This window comes from Podarcis cretensis (genome assembly GCF_951804945.1).
Source record: "Podarcis cretensis genome assembly, chromosome: 8".
NCBI lineage: Eukaryota > Metazoa > Chordata > Lepidosauria > Squamata > Lacertidae > Podarcis > Podarcis cretensis.
This window is the reverse complement of record NC_137177.1, coordinates 33,314,074-33,331,354: the sequence shown is the minus strand read 5'-3', so window position 1 is coordinate 33,331,354 and position 17,281 is coordinate 33,314,074. Positions and strand designations below refer to the sequence as shown.

General features: G+C 41.2%; 1 protein-coding gene across 3 annotated transcripts in view; it reads right to left on the bottom strand.

The window, feature by feature from the left end:
* The window catches only part of NFYC (nuclear transcription factor Y subunit gamma), a 53,607-nt gene that overhangs the window by 25,459 nt on the left and 10,867 nt on the right, over positions 1–17,281 (bottom strand). Inside the window, exon 1 of one of the 3 annotated variants that reach the window (XM_079988030.1) lies at positions 15,355–15,596. The exons of the other annotated variants lie outside the window; for them this stretch is intronic. The gene's annotated coding sequence lies outside the window, so the exon portion shown is untranslated. Of the gene's footprint in view, positions 1–15,354; positions 15,597–17,281 lie in introns of those variants that run through there. 3 annotated transcript variants of the gene reach the window in all.

Sequence of the window (17,281 nt, the reverse complement as noted above, 5' to 3'; positions counted from 1 at the left end):
AAAGCAATCTTTCTGCATAGTGGCGTAATGGGAAATGGCTGGGGGCCAGGAACAATTCTAACATAAGTGGGTATGATTCCCACTGACTTATGATCTATTGTGTGTGGTGGGGTTTATTTTGGACTTTTACTCAGGCCGAAAAAGGGAAGAGTGCTCCCCTCCCCAAAGAATGTTGAGAATGCCGTGGTCCTGGGGCAGCTAGCATCTGGACATTGGCTTATGCTATGTAAAGCAACAACCTATTGCTTAAAAAAATAGTAACCACAGTGCTAAATAATTCTATTGTGGAAAATTATTAGTACTTAAGGTTGTAGATACAACTCCATGAAGAACAATAAATTCTGCTGCTATAAAAGAAAAGGAAAAATCAGAAGTTAGATAGGACTGGTTAAGTTTTCTAAGACTGGATTTTGATGAATACTCCCTAATGGCACAACATCTGCAATATCTTGAGAAAATAAAAGATCGCTTGCAGCTTCTTTAGAACATACTTATTTAAATGTAATCAATCCACTCAAATATGCAATTAGTTGACAACCCTAATAAGTTATGCTGCCGCGTGTATGCAATTTCCATAATATATACCAAATAGATAATTCATGTGGAGCTGAAAAGACCAAGGCAATATGCAGCCTGATCCCGGGCAACAAAAGCAGGGCAAACCCCCACCAGCTGCGAGCACATTGTTTACTGATGCAATCTATATCACAGCAGGCCAGAGCAAGCTTGCAACAGAAAAGCACCTGCAGAGCAAACAGGTCCAAATGACAAGGCCACACCACCCAACATCTCATCTCACTGCAGAATCTAATTAGGCCTCTGGGGAAGGGAAATAACTTAATACAGAGTCATATATGGTGGTGTGGATTGTGCTCCGACCCCAGTGGGCCACTTTGTGTATTCTGCCCCACCCTGGGGGATCCAAAAGACATTTCTGCATAGTGGTGGTACATGCAGCAGGGCATGGCACTTGCATTGCGTTGTACTGAGCAGTCAACCTGCTCATGCAAGATACATGTACTTCCACACCAGTGCAAACACCTTGTCCATTAGGCGGGGGAAGAAAACTTCAGGAATCATATAGACGATGACCCAAAACACACCTTCCAAAATTAATTTTAGTCCATCTTTAAGTTGGCATCATAGTTCTACAGTGGTACCTCGGGTTACGCACTTAATTTGTTCTGGAGGTCTGTTCTTAACCTGAAACTGTTCTTAACCTGAAGCACCACTTTAGCTAATGCGGCCTCCTGCTGCTGCCGCGCCGCCAGAGCATGATTTCTGTTCTCATCCTGAAGCAAAGTTCTTAACCCAAGGTACTGTTTCTGGGTTAGCGGAGTCTGTAACCTGAAGCGTATGTAACCCGAGGTACCACTGTATTATGTTCTTGCACTGTCCACGGGAGATTATTCCAGATTTCCACATCAGATTTCCATCAGACATTTATATTTTATTTTCTAGCCTTTTATGTAAAGAAAGGGCTTATCTGGAATTCTCAAACAGAAGTACAAGAATGATGACCAAGCATCCCAGAAAGCTTGCCCACCGCTACCAGTTCCCCCAGTAAAATTAAACTGCATGGTATTTTACAGCACACACAGTTTTTGTGGGATGATGGCAAGAAATAATGGCTCAGGTGAACTGAGAACATCTCAGGATATTGTCCCAGCCCCAGAATGCTCAGCGACAGAGGGGTCCTCAGCAAATAAGCTAGTATGTGGAAGTGTTCTCCTAAAGAGGGAAAAAGGGTTAAGAGACTGTTCCTTGACAAGAGCACACACATACTGGCATAAAATTTACTAGGGGGTTTATATCTCTTTTAACCATTAACACTGTTTGCCTTCAGATGCTTAGAAATTTTTAAGAACATCAGCAATTGAAAGGCATGCCTATATCTTTTCCCTACATGAAGGCAAGTCTTGATTTAAGGACACACAAACTAATCCCCCAGATCTGCTCTGTCCTGGCAGGAATCTCTTATGTAACTGATCTTTCAATGTTAGCACACTAGAACCAGGCAGGACTTTCTCCTTTCAAGCAGCAATATAATTCACTCAAAAAACCAAAATCAATATATGATCCCACTATCCTGCAATTTCCCCCTCTCAGTAGCTATTTTGCATCCCGATCTATTTAACCTCTGCCTTGTGCTAAAGGGAGAGAACAAGAATAAAACATGCCAGTCACTTGAAAAAATGTTTGCTATCAGTTATACCACAATTTGGGTGTTTTTTATGGCATATCTCACAAAAAAATAAAAGATCAAACTATTTTAAAGATACATCTGGTGGGGGGGGGGGGAAATCACATTTAGAAAAAAATAACAGAACATCAATGGAACAGAATCAGTTTAGGACTGAAGTAAAAGCATCTGGCACAAAATGTGTGGAGCAGGAGAAGAGAGGAAGAAGTTTGATTTCTTTTTCCCATAATGAGTCTAGGAAATATGGGGGGACATAAATCAAATCTTTTTATTCCTAGCTATTCTCTAACATAGTTGAAAATGTGTACTTGTTTTTCTAAGTTGCCTATTGGCACAGAGTGTCCCTGAGACTAAAGTGCTTCAATCCTCTCTTACTAGGTCAAGCGTAAGGTTGACTAGAGCAGGGCAGGGCAGCCTTACTGATGCTCTTAAAGCACTTCACATACATTGCCTCCAGAATTGTTAACTCTAGCAAGATGCCATGTTCTCCTTGACATGGCCCCACTTCAAGTTTCTCTCCACCACACCCTCTCTGCAGAAGTTTAGGCACACTTCTTTGTGTAGTATATCATCATATGGTGCTATTCCCTAGCCTGCAACACTGGTTGTCACTGGCATGGAAACACATGAAATGAAGAAGTCACTACCACACAAGGAAACAAGCCTAAATGTGAAAGAAGGGGAGACAGAACTCAACAGAGCTGCCATTTTCAGAGGCAGCATTATGCTGAGTGTAAGGTGTTGTTCCATCTTAACACAAACCATTATCATTATCCCCTTATTGCTGGGGGAGGGGATTATGAAGGTTGACAAAAATCTGTGTCTTCCTGCATCAGCTACATGCTGGCAAGAACTGGAAGTCAGGTAGGCAATGGCATACCTGCAAAAATAGCCACATTATTCTACATTATGGTATTCTTTTAAAAAGTTTCCTGTTTTTACATGATGCTTTAAAACCTAAACATCAGTGCTTCCTTTAAAAGTATCAGGGAGAAGAAATGGAGCCTGGTTTAGTAAGTTGTCTGCAGAATGAAAAGACTACTAGAAACTTCCATTCAACAATCACAGAATAGCAAGAGATAGCAAAATAGCATTCCTGCCCCCATTGTTGCATCCTACATTTGGGTGAATGCTTTAACATATCGCACCTCTGCTCACAAAACTAAATTGCTTACAGTGATTTTTTAAACTTTCCACCTTCAGAGAACATTTTCCACATCTTTGCTGAAGAACTTCAGCCTCGCCATCAGCCCGCTTGAATTGCGACTGTGTCCGACTTCTGTAGGCGACACACATTTCAGGGAGGATTTCCCAACATTACTGATTTTCTCGTTCAGGAACCCCCTAGTTTCTCTGGGCAGAATTTCAAAAAACAATACCTTGAAGACTGCTAGGTACATATGCTCTTTAAGCCTAAAATTTTCATTTTCAATACCAGTAAGAAAAGTTTCTAGCTCTCAGTGCAAATGACAAAAGTTTGAGAACACATGGGGAAATGCTTAGTAAAGGTTGGGAGGGGACATGGCTACCAGAAAGATTTCATAGAATCATAGAATCATAGAGTTGGAAGAGACCACAAGGGCCATCGAGTCCAACCCCCTGCCAAGCAGGAAACACCATCAGAGTGTTTCCAACATCATTAGATGGTGGTGGCAAGAATGCAACATACATACTTTATTTGCTTATATTAAAAATATTGGATTGCTTTGGAACTGCATATAAATGAGATCCCACTTCCCATTCTGCAGTTGTTGCATATACACGTAGATGCTTTTAAAGCGTGTATTAATTTTCCATGTTGAACTGTGCTATGCTATATTTATCTTACAAAAACAACACTGAAAACTGCTGCATATTCTCAGCAATAGGAGTTTCCAAAATATGGGCTCATTTTACATTCACTTTTCTTATACTGGTTTCTCTCTTCATCCCTAACACAAATAAACGGAAAAAAGAACGGGAGGGGAATAATTTGAGCATACAATGACACATACACCAGTCCCAAGGATGTTTGCTTCAAGCTTTATACCACTCTGCAAAATTCACAAGCAATGTTTCTCTTTTTAGCAACTGACCTAATCAGTGAGAAACAGCAAGCAAAATGTGTACTTTTGTTATCAGATAACATTATTCAGTATCAATAACCATCTACATGACATATGATTCTCCCAAACTGAAGCTTAATTTTATTTCTTTTAAACAGTATCATGCTATAGCAGCAAAACCAGGAAAAAGAACAACATTTGGTTCTTTAACACGCTATTTGCTGAAAGGACAAGAGTTCCTCCATCCAGAGCTGTACAACAGTTACTCAACTGTAGCCCAGCTGTTCAACTATGGCTCCCCCAATGCCTTCAGTGCAAGTCTGGCCTACAAGCTTCCTACAAGCCTGGCCCCATTCCTGCTCACTTTCACAAGCAACCTACACTGTTGTAGGCACACTATGTCTACAAGATATTGTGCACAATATGCATAGGAGACAGAGCTAAACCATACAACCTGAACTCATCTGATACTATGGACTCTAGTCCCTATCATTCCTGACTACTGCCTGTGGCTTATGGGAGTGCAATTTCAAAACATCTGGGAAGGCGCCATGTTGTTGTTTCAGCCCTTACCTCTGGTAAGAGTATTTCTCAAACCCAGTTCACACATCACAGGAAGCCATGGTCAATGGCTCCCTGTGAGCAAGCAGAGTACATGTTGCCCAGTCACTCCGCTTGTTGCTCCTTTGCCACAAGAAGGAGTAACAAGCGATGAAGCCTGGATTGCTGTTATGTCCAAACTGGGATCATCATTTGTTTATCCTTAACAACCATGATCAGGAAGCCAAGAATAAACCATGATTTAATGATAACTGTTTGTCAGGGAGAAACAAACTATGACCTCCAATTTGGATGCAAGGGCAACCAACACAAATGCTATTGGGGAAGAGCAAAGTGAGAGCAATCAGGCAGTACATGCTAGCATGCTGCTCATTCACTGTAAGTAATTAACTATGGCTTACCGTGATGTGTGAACTGGGCCATTGCCAATGACAATCAGATTTCTCCCTCACCCCCCTTAAATTGCAGGATACTGAACTGAAATAGTTCGGGCTTGCCAATATTTAAAAATGCAAAATACAACAAGAGACAATATGGTGTGTTGCTTTAACATTAATTTATTCAAAATTTAGATGCAGAAAGAATAAATGCACCTGCTTTTCTTTTAAAGAGATAGCACCGTATAATGGGATAACGGAGCTTGGGTCTGGAAGACATAGTGTCCCAATCCCACATCAATCCCATGTATTTACTGGGAAGTCTCAGCTAGCTCCAACTGTTTCATTGTAGTTTCACATGAGTCAAAATGTGTAAACTCTATACATACTTGCAGTGGCAGTGGAAAGAACCCATACAAGTCTGACATCTCATGTGAAGTTTCAGGTAGGTAGCCGTGTTGGTCTGCCATCTCATGTGAAGATGACATTGGGATCTATTTTTACATACTCAATGCAAGTGAACTTTCAAAATAAAGCTGATCTTCCCATTAGAGGCCAATTGTGTGTATGCATAGGGATATATAAATATGTAGATCTGCATCAAAGGTTAGAAAGCGCCCAGGCTAAAAAGGGCTTGTGACAAAGCCACCCAACTCTTAGGCTGAAGCTGATATCTAGAAAGTGAATTTATTCCAAATTTATATACCACTCTTCCTTCCCAAAAGGAGACTATGGAAGCTCACAATAAAATTATGTAAAAGCAATTCAAAACTACACATCACAAACAGATATTAAAAGCAGTACTATCCTTCATAAAAATATTGGCCAAATAAGTATTTACATGTTTGCTGAATACAGGAAAGGGGTGGTGGGGATGGCGGGGGAGAGAACTGCCTGACTTCCCTTAGGATGGAGTTCCATGGCTGGACCCAAATTATTTTTTCCAACGCTACTTGCACCTCTACAGCTACACAAACTGAAATTTTGTCCACAAAATTACTGGCTGGAAAGTCTACACACATAGTAGGGAATCACCTTGCCCTCAAAAAGCAATAGAAAAGGTTTATGTACACACAGAGGATGGCATAAGAACATAGAAATAAGTGTCATGTCATTATGTGTTAAGGCAAGCATGCCTAGTCCTGGTTCCATTCTCCCATTGTGCATAAAGTAAAATATGTGGTTATGGCCAGACGGCCTTAAAAAGGGACTAGGCAATTCATGGGGGATAGATCTATCAACAGTTACTGGTCACATTAGATAAATAAAACCTCCATATACCTCAAGTGATGGGTGGGGAAAGCAACAGGGAGGAGCCATTGCCTTCAGGCAAGTTTCCCAGAAGCACATGGCTGTCCACTCTTGGAAACAAAACACATGCCTACAGGAATCATTGGCTGGGTCTGGCAAAGTCCTTATCATCTAGCAAGAGGCATTTTCAATTGGCAGTGAAGTGTGTATCCCATGCATCTACAAATGCACTGGGCAGCACAGTAATTGACTTCTTGACTCTTTCAACTTTTAAGATCATTTTTAGTTCTCATGGCTGCACAAGGAAGTTGGAAAATAAGTCAGAGCAAAACAGCAAAAAGCCAGAGTAAACTTTTATAGGCAGCAACCAACTTCCCACCAGATGCATGAAGTAGACCAAGAAAGTGGGAACACAAGAGGGGTACTGAAAAAGGAACTTGTAACCAGCATGTTTATTCTGATCATAGAATCTCTCAAGGTGCAGACATGGCACTGCCTCTTAGAAGCATAACTGATTTGGTTCTATTGTGTTGCTTCTATAACCATCTCTTCTTAAATAGATACTCAAGTGCTAACATTTCCACATATATGAAAAAGAATCTGTGGCTCTTAACCTGGCTGTTAACTTGTGGAAAAGTTTACATTCACTAACTTATTTTTGTTAAGTGTTTATAATCCACACAATTAAGAGTAGCTAAGCACAAGTTGTGCCCACAAAATAAAGAATGAGAAGTTAAGTAAAGCTGCACCATACATAATCCAATTCATGTACTTAAAAACTTGATACACTGGTGAAACATAGTTGCCTTGGCAGTTTCTTTCATGCAAGGTTGGAGGATTTTCAATTTACAAGCAGACGAAGGAATCACAAGTGGCTACAGAAACAGCATGCAGCAAAATTCCAGAAGAAAGGTAATAAGCTAAATGCTCACCGAGAGAAGAAATGACCTTTTGCTGGTGCCGCACCACAATCACAGTCCATTTGGAAAATGCTTCACTTGCTAGTTTTAAAAAGTAATGTATTAAGAGAAAAGCAAAACTCATTGGCATCGCTATTTCCATCTATTGTAGTTGTCTTTAAACAGAGCAGTTCAAGGACATAAATAAAAATGGTACTTCCAAAGTTAAACATTTACTGGGTCTAGTTTATCAAACGGCTCATTATTTTACATTTCCTCACAACCATTCAGATTTTCCAGGTTAGCAAGCTACTTTCCAAATGTGGAACCACCTTAGAAAAGATCGATTCAACATTGTAATTTAGATATGTTGTTAAATGCAAGTCAGAAAAGACTGAAACTCAGGGGTGAAACACTGCATGTCACGTGCTGAATAGTACACAGGTGGTGTGGTTTGTTCTTTAAGTTTTTAAGCTGATAACATTCTGAAAAACAGGAGACCTCATGCTTAAAGCACACTGATCCCACCCTAATCTGCACCTCCTCCTGCCCATTCATCTTTCCAAAGTGTTAAGAGACTAGTTTCTTCGATCCTAAGACACTGTTTAAAAACAGTAATCTTGAGCAGTATTTTATATACATTTTCCAAAAAAAACTAAACAAAACACGCACACACATTTTAGAAATAGGTAAGATTTAACTTCCTATTGGGGAGAACGGCTGTAGCTCAGTAGCAGAGCACACATTCAGTATACAAAAGTTCCCATGTTCAGTCCCTGGCATCTCCTGATAGGGCTGGGAAGGACCCTTGCTTGAGACCCTGGAAAGCTGCTGCTAGTCAGTTCAAACCAGGGGTGGGGAACCTCCAGGCATAGCTGTCAACTTTCAGATTTGAAAATAAGGGCTCAGCAGCCTCACCTGTCCCGGGGTCAGTCTACGAGATATCTAACAATCCGGGATAGCAGCGGGAATAAGGAAATTTACCACAAAAAAGGGAAGGTTGACAGCTATGCCTCCAGGTCATGGGCAAAATCTGGCCTGGAATGGATCACGTGACATCAGGTGTGAGGAAGGTACCAATATGGCTACTAAGGAACTATTAGGGGCTTAATGAGTTCCCAATTGTTCCTTTGGTGGAGCAAGACACTTTCCTGCCCCCATCAATAGCACAATTCAAAGTGTTGGTGCTGACCTTTAAAGCCCTAAATGGCCTCGGTCCTGTATACCTGAAGGAGCGTCTCCACCTCCCATCGTTCAGCCCGGACACTGAGGTCGAGCGCCGACAACTTTCTGGTGGTTCCCTCACTGAAGCTACAGGGAACCAGGCAGAGGGCCTTCTCAGTAGTGACATCCACTCTGTGGAATGCCCTCCCATCAGATGTCAAGGAAATAAGCAACTATCCTACTTTTAAACAACATCTAAAGGTGGCCCTGTTTTGGGAAGTTTTTAATGTTTAATGCTGTATTGTGTTTTTAATATTTGATTGGGAGCCACCCAGAGTAGCTGGGGAAACCCAGCCAGATGGGCAGGGTATAAATAAATTGTTGTTATTGTTATTGTTATTATCATAGCACAAAACAGTTTGTATTGAAACTGCTGCTAAAACCTAGCTTTTTTGTAGAGAACTGACTTATGCAGCTGACACCGTCAGAAAACAGGTTTGAACCCAAAGCTGTTGCAAATACCTGACAACCAGCTGGCTGATGGACAACTCGGAAGCACTGCATAAGGACCTTAGACAGGTGAGTGGAACAAGTCACTTGTCAGGTATCTTCTGTCATATTGGTCTGACTCAGTATAAGGCAGCTTCCTTTATGTCTTCTTGGTGGCCTCTTAAAAGAACATATTTACTGTATCATTTCAGGAAAACATGGGAGCTAGAATTTTCATCAAACCTCTGAGTGGACAATTAAAGAGTTAGTATACCTTCAGGAGCCACACAGCTCACAGCTGCTTATTCCTAGACACTTTCCCAAGTCATCAAAATTTAGTACGAGGTGCCACACATTTCCACAGGTAATTGTGTACTGACTGTACTGCAACAATGAGAGGGCCAGCTACATGTCTTGTGATCTACACTTTGGCCAGCCTTGGCCATTGTGTGATCTGAGCATCTTGTAGGTGGTATTTACCAACTCAAGAAGTTGGCCCAGGTCAACATCAATGACCAGATTATAACAACTGAAAACATAAATGTTCTGAACCAGCTACTGAACCACAGCAAGCACAGCAATGTGAGTCCAACTTTTTTCATTCCATGTTGCATTTAATGGAAGCTCTAAGAAGTTCTAACTGTAGAGGGTACAGACTGCTTCCTCCATTCTCTGCAATTCATTCTCAGACTCTGGGAAATTATGTTTTCAAAACATATCTTAAGCACCACACTCAACAAATGTAGATTTTATTGATTTTTACAAAGCTGGCTAAACATTATTTGTAATCCTTTATCCTTTATGATTGCAGATGGTGTAAAATATTCTAATTTTTTTTAGTTTGTTATGGTATTGTATGCTGAAAAGTTCCAATCTTTTTTTTTTTTTTTGAAAAAGTAATTATTCTAATTATTTTTCATTGGCTTGTGTTAAAAGGACTAAAGGACAGAATAACATTTAGTGAAAGCATAAGCCAATTACAGTGTTAGAAACAGAGATATTAAAGCTAGGGGCTAAATGGCACCTTAAACCTAGGTTATGGGTGCCAAAACATAATGTCTAGGCACACTTTTTTATAACAAGAATACAAAAAGCTGAAAATGAATGAACTGCAGCTAAAATATTGTGTTCATTTTTCACATGGTCCGGTCTTTTCGCTGCCCACCCCCCAATACTCTTAAGAGGGTCTCTTCTCCAGTCTTCAGAGAGTAGCTGGGGTGGGGAGGCAGAAAAGATCCCCCTTTCCTTCTACTCTGCAGTTTTAAACAGAAATTTTACGCGCAATACTGCGCCCTGAGCTCAGAAACTGCTCACACTAATGAAATTCCCTGTCGCAAAATGTGCCTAGAACAATGCAAGTTTCAAACACTGGCCAATTATTATTCCTTATAATTCATCCCTTCCTTTTATGGCCAAATTGCACATTTGCAATCTGGGAGTACTCTGTGGGTATGTGGGTAGGTGGGTGGGTATGTGTGTTTTCGGGTGTCAGATTCTATGTGCACCACCTCCTACCACTACCGTAGTCCTCTTGAACTTACAGCATTGTGTGTAATGCCCAAGTTCTGCAATCCTCCTCCATCCAAACACACAGACACAAGGATAATGGAAATCAGGGTATTAAATACATATGTATATGCGTACCTATGTCTCAAACATTACACTGCTAGTGAGAGTCTGCTATATGTACAATATTTCCAGATCATAGATTTGTTGTCAATTTTCTATTTAATTTATCTATAAGATTCTCTCAAAGTGACATACAAAACATTTAATCTGCAGGGTGTGGGGTATCAGTTTAATACAAATTGTTATAGGGTGTGTTTAGAATTGGCTGGAAGCCATTAAACACAATATCCATTTGTATGTACTGTAATGGGAAACTAAGGCTACGTGCAGCTTCCTGGTTTGTTTTGCCACTCATGCAAAGGGAGGAGCAACGGAACTGCATACTAAATAATAATAAACCAGGACATGACCATGTGAACACAGTCACAGTCTTAAAACTGATTCATTTCCACCTATCAAACATTGTGTTAAAATTTGTTTTTTCTATGTAAACAAGAATCACTGGAGAGGATATCCAACTACTTAGGTTAATTATTATAACATGTAGTTATAAAGTTATAACAAATGCTATATACATGTGGATTTCCTACTGGACTCAGGGACTAGCAACCAGGAATTGCACATCCAACAACTTGAACTGTGCAACATGTATAAATTATGGAGAACTAATGGAGAAATTATGACTCTACTCAGCATTTGAAATTGAAAATTGAAATTTAGCACCTGGCTTTCGACTACTTGCGACCAACTGAAGACGCCTGGGCACCAGTATGGTGCCTTACATCTCCACCTTCTGGAGGTGCATGCCTGGGGATCCTTGGATTTTGACTGTTTTCACGCATTAGCAATACATCCTGTAGAATTCAACCTGCTATATTTTATCTGCACAATCAGAATGAATTTCAGGAACCAAAAAGTTGTATTGAAAAATAATAGGGCTTTCGAGCTGTCAGGCCCCAAAATGGCAACTAGACATTCCATTTTGGCGACTATAACCCTGGTTTAAGGAGCCATTTGGCACCTAGCTTATATATCTAAGTTTCTAACACTGGCTCTACTAAGCAAAAGCATGGACATTAAAAGTTTGCATCACACGGAGATTCTATTTTGCCTAGTAACTCCTAGTCTTTACTTTTGGAACAGTTACAACTCAATCTTATGCTTACTGGAAAGAAGTACCACTGTATTCAAATAGGACTTAGTCGAAAAAATGGGCATGGGATTGCAGCCTCAGCCTTCATGTAAGTGATCTTGCTTAGCATCCTTACAAAGAAAGTCAACATAAATATGTTCCTTAGCTCTAAGCAGCAGTGATTCTGCAGTATAAAAGGCACATAAGTTGAATGATGAAAGGCATTCTAAAACGCTGCTACACTGAAGGCTCTATATAGCTGCAAATAAGTATGTTTAATAGTTATAGCAACTATTTCATATGTATGCTTCCAAATGCTTTCACAAGGTTGAAGAGATACAAGAAGTTATTGATATTATGAACACCTGACAATGCCCACACATAAATGTTCCATAAGCTATTTATCAGAAACCATAAAATGAAGTGCATTTACAAAACATGGTCTATGCCAACTATGTGTTAGCATACATAAACAAACCATATTGGAGGTAATAGAACAATAAGCTGAGTGCATGGGAAATGAAAACAGACAGGCACCTTTAAGACAGGTTTGTCTAGTGCTTTGGGGAAGCTCAAACCATGGCTTGGGTTCTAAACTATGGTTAGCACAAAACACTGAGGGAGGAAAATGGCAGTAGTGAGCAAGATACCCTGAAAATGAGCTTGTCCGCCATTATTAGTCATCTCATTATAGAACACCTAAAAAGCTGCAAGGATCCCCAAGGTTCCCTAGAATGCATGTCTGAAAAGCATCAAGCAGCCTAAAAACCATGGTAAATAGTTCTGATGTTCCATCATTCTTTTCCATGTAGCCTTTCTCTAAACATGTCCTCCTCATAGTCAAGACTCCTACTTCCTTCAGACTTCCCTCAAAAATGCACTTCAATAACCTCATCTTCTCCAAATCCTCTATAACAACCTAATGACAGCCTAAATTTTGTCAAACAGAAGTGAAGACCTCAGTCAAGGCCCTGAATAAGCCTGAACAGAGCAATACTCTCGTTAATGTCACTAAAATGGCAACCACATTTTGAGTGACATCATCAATCCTTTACATGGAGATCTACTGCTATCCTCTATTTGCCAGGTGGTTCAATGACTTGAATAAAGGGACAGGAGGCATGCTTTCATTTTATCTAGGACACAGAACTGCAAGCTTTAGCGAAAACAGGGTCAATCTTGAGAAACTGGGGTGCTAGGATAAAAGCAAAACAATGCCTGGTTTATGATTCATAAAAAGGCCAGTTCTGCAGTTTCCTAACACACCTTTATACGTGCAAAGCAGAGTCTATGCATTTAAGGATGGTGTTGACCAATAGGCTTGGCTTGAATCTTATCAGTCCCTTCCATGAGGAGCTAATACTGGGGCAATACAGAAGCTAGTTGGAAGGAATAAGTGTAGCAATGTACACAGAATATGTCAGTGGCACAGTCCACAAGGAAGTTCTACTGTACAAGCTCCACTAATGTTGCTATTCATTTCAGGAATGTGCCCTAAGTTCTTAACTACAGCAGAAACAGGGATGTGTAGACATTTGCAAAACTTCAGTGCCAGCTGGGGGGGGGGGGGGAATGGGAGACCTGAGGACATCCATGAAATGGGATATCTTGCTTTTGCAGTTAAGTGAGAGCTGCTACTGGGCAACAAGAGCATCTGTTTGGGAGATCTATGTCCAGCAAGGGGTTGTTGCTTGCAAATGGGGACAAATGAAGTTAGAGGAAGCTGAAGACAGCAGCAATCTTGCAATCTCTCTCTCTCTCTCACACACACACACACACCCACACACCCCAGCAGCAGCATACATGGGGTCAGGGCAGTGGAGGAGGAGAAACATGCTTCCTGTCCCCTTCAGCAACTCAAGACACCAGGGCCAATTTTGAGGCAACAAGGCTAATGGGTGGCTGGATTCTTGCCACCCTCAGTCATGAACAGCTGATTCTTGAAGGGTGGTGTAAAATCCATCCTTAGAAACTAACACTTGGTAAAGTTTATTTCCAAAAGATATTCTTATGTTAACACTATGTTTAATGTTGATGCAAAATTAAGTTGTGCCCCTGCTCATCATCCCATTACATTGGGGGGTGGCTGGCAACCTGCTTTGAATGCTCAAAATTTAACTCCCAAAGCCAGTAGAGAAAGGTTAGGCAGGATATAAGGACAGAAAACAACATTCCTTATCATCTTAAATATCACAATCCCTTGGAAACTTTCAGACTGAGGCAAAGGGAGGGAGGGAGAACAATTTCAAGGATTTTTGTTTAAATGGCTTCAGTTTCAGTCTTCCACTTACTTATACCAACTATGGTTTTGCTCAGGTATTACAAATAACTCTTCAGCCTCCTGCTAATCCAGATGCTTCTTGATCGCTAAGAACAGCATAAACAAACTTTGTCCTTCAATCGTTAAAACTCAGAGAAGCAGTGCTTCAAGGTCACTCTTGTTAGCAAAGGAAGGCCTTGCTCCAGCAACTTTTACTGCAACACCATTCCAACTATGAGGGAGAAATGTAAAAAATAAAAAAGCCATGAGTGTCAGTCTTTACTCAATGCAAACAGGTAACCCATTCCAGAGTGCACTTGTTCCCCTTCTTCCAGTAAAGGATGACTGATCACAGTGGCAGGAACATCCCAGTGACCTTCATCATCTACTTACAACTAAGAAGAAAAGCAAAAGCCATCTAATACTTGTCAAAAGAAAGCAGAAGTCTGCAGAAGAGATGCAAGTATTTTGGTACCCACAGCAAAGTCTTTAGTAGCCTGTGACCAAAGGAAAAACTTGTCTCACTTAACCTAGATAAGAGGCAGAAACTACAAGGGCAAGAGATTAAACCCTTCTCTGTCCCCTTACTTTCCCACATCAACAAAATGTGGTTGCTGCAAAGGTTTTCAGATCACAGCACATGGAAACTGACTTTATGATACATGCAATACAATACAGAATGACAGCTGCCACTCAGAACGATGGTGATTTAAGCAAGTAATAAACCCCCCTCACTGAAGCTTTATAAACACTGGGGGGCGGGGGAGGAAGAGATGACAGGTGATAAATGTTGCCAAGATTTACAAATGCATGGCACCTACATTAACTCTAATATGTACAGAGTAATGTATCAGTTTAAGGCCTCAGCTATTAAAGACTGAATGGTATATAGCAAGGGAGCAGGTTAATGCTAACTCTCCTCCCTACACCCCCACTCCTCCAAATGTGTTGCCAATGTTCTTTGTATTTCCCAAAATCAAAAGGGCATTTGAAGAACAACTCCCTTATGTTTTTCTCCTTCTATGAAAGCTTCAATGCATTTGAACAAAGACAAATTATCAGGAGGGGGAAGGGGGGGGAGAGAAAGAGTTCCAGGTTTTCAACCCAGATCTTGCACAAAAGATTAGGCATCTCTGCACAAATTAATCTCTTTCCTCACACATCTCCTTTTACAGCTACAGAAGTGGGGGCAAGCGGGGGGTGGGGGGGAGGACGGGGAGCCAGCTAAAGGGCATGCACAAGCCAAGGAGAGCAAGGTAACATAGGTGCTCCTCCGTAAGGTATGCAAGGAATGCAAAGGGGCCATTTTCTGAGACAGTTTCAACTTATCTGCACTCTTGGCTTCTTGGTTACAGCTAGGATCGCTACATAGAAAACAAAACAAAAACAATTTTAAAAACTTACCAGGGATTGCGTTTATTTTATGTGCAGTTAATTGTGCTTCCTCTGACAGAGCTAATTAAGTCATTCCTAGCCCTTCTCCACACAAACACACACAAAACCAGAGGTGGAGGAAGAGGAAACAAAGGCAGCAGGAGATGCAGGAAAAGGTCTCTGGAGTGTCCACTGTGGTACAAAACTGAACAGCTGCCCTCCCAACAAACTATTCGCCATTTTTCTTTGTCTTTCAGCTGACCCCTGCCTCAGTGAAAAACTCCCAGAGACTCCAATGAAACACTGTGCAGCCTCCTTCCACTTTAACAGTCAAAGACATTCAATCTAGCATGCTATTTGACACCAAACCTCGCCTCCGCCTGCATCTCATTGGCTAAGCCCCTTTATCTAGGAAGATCACAGAGGCTGGATTGGCTGCTCCAGTCATCACTAACCTCCTTTGTACACTTCCTGTTTTAAGTTACCTTGAGATGCAGAACAGGGGTCAGACACGGAGACTTGAAGCTAGAAACAACTTACATAAAAGGAATTTCTGGCAAAGACACACTTTTAGCAATGACAATAGGAAATCATAAAAAAGAAAGGCAAGGCTTTCCCCCTTTTTTTTGTCTGTACTCAGCACAGTAACATCTACATTTCTGGCCCTTTCCTTCACATTATATTAATAAAAACTTGGCTCTGCTAATCATAGGATTTTTAAAAAACAGGTAATAAAAAAAATCGTTTTTTAAAAAAGCTGTAATTTTCACAGCATGCCTATTGGCCCCCACAGGCTGTCCATATACAATATAGCTTCACTGGCATTGAAATACAGAGCAACAGCAAGCACCTAGGGTTGCTCAGAAGTAAAGGGGAGGGGAGAAACAGTGGGCACATATCATTATTAGAGTATAGAGGCACCCTTATGGCAGCAGGACTCATCAGCAGACTTGAGGTTTAGGAGCGCTGGTTCTCTTCCCACCCACCCCTCTTGTCAAAGTGGTCTTCTGGCAAAATTAGCTCCTGATCAAGGGATTCCCTTACTGCACACAGTCATCACAAACGCTTCCCACACATCAGCAGTTACACATCAATTGCCAGAAATGCAGCCGGTTTCCATGCCCGCAACTGAGCTCAGCTTCCTGCAACTGCCAAAGACATGCCAATATAATAATTCAAAAGGCAGGTGACATCATTTTATGCACCTACACCTGCACGCTTTTCATGAGAACATTCAGATACCGCATAAGAACCTTGGGGCACCTTCCCTAACACAGCATAAGCTGCCGTGGACTAAAGCCTACTTTGTCAGATGCATTTGTCTATCTGCTGAATGACCCGCAGCCACTCTCTCTTCCTAGGTTCCTTCTTCTCCCTGACACCGCTCCCTCTCTCTAATCCAAACCCTCCTTTCCTAATACTGCCTGCTTGTCTTGGGCTGCTGCCCTCTCAGGCCTGTTTTCCTAAGTTTTCCCTCTTTCTCTCTTTTTCCATGTCCTTCTCCTGCTTCCCTTGATCTCTGAGTGGCTCAGACCATGGCAACAAAGCTGCGCTTCCTCCACAACCACCATGACATTAGAGCAGGCATAGGCAAACTTGGCCCTCCAGATGTTTTGGGACTGCAACTCCAATCATCCCTAGCTAACAGGACCAGTGATCAGGGATGATTCGAGTTTGCCTATGCCTGCATTAGAGTAACTCAGCTAAACAATGTTAAGACCAACACCACCATAATCTCTTGCAACATTACAATGCTTTACCTGAATTGCAATAAAACACAGTATTTCACTGAACAAATGTAGGTGGAAAGTGGCTAACCTAACAGGCAAACCTTACTTCTGTTTTGCGGACCTGGAACTGCGACCAAGTACTAAATTAACTGTGTACATCAGTTTTCAATCCAGAGGCAAAAGCAGAAATGCTATGGTGCTTGCATTGCACAAATCCCTTCTTCTCC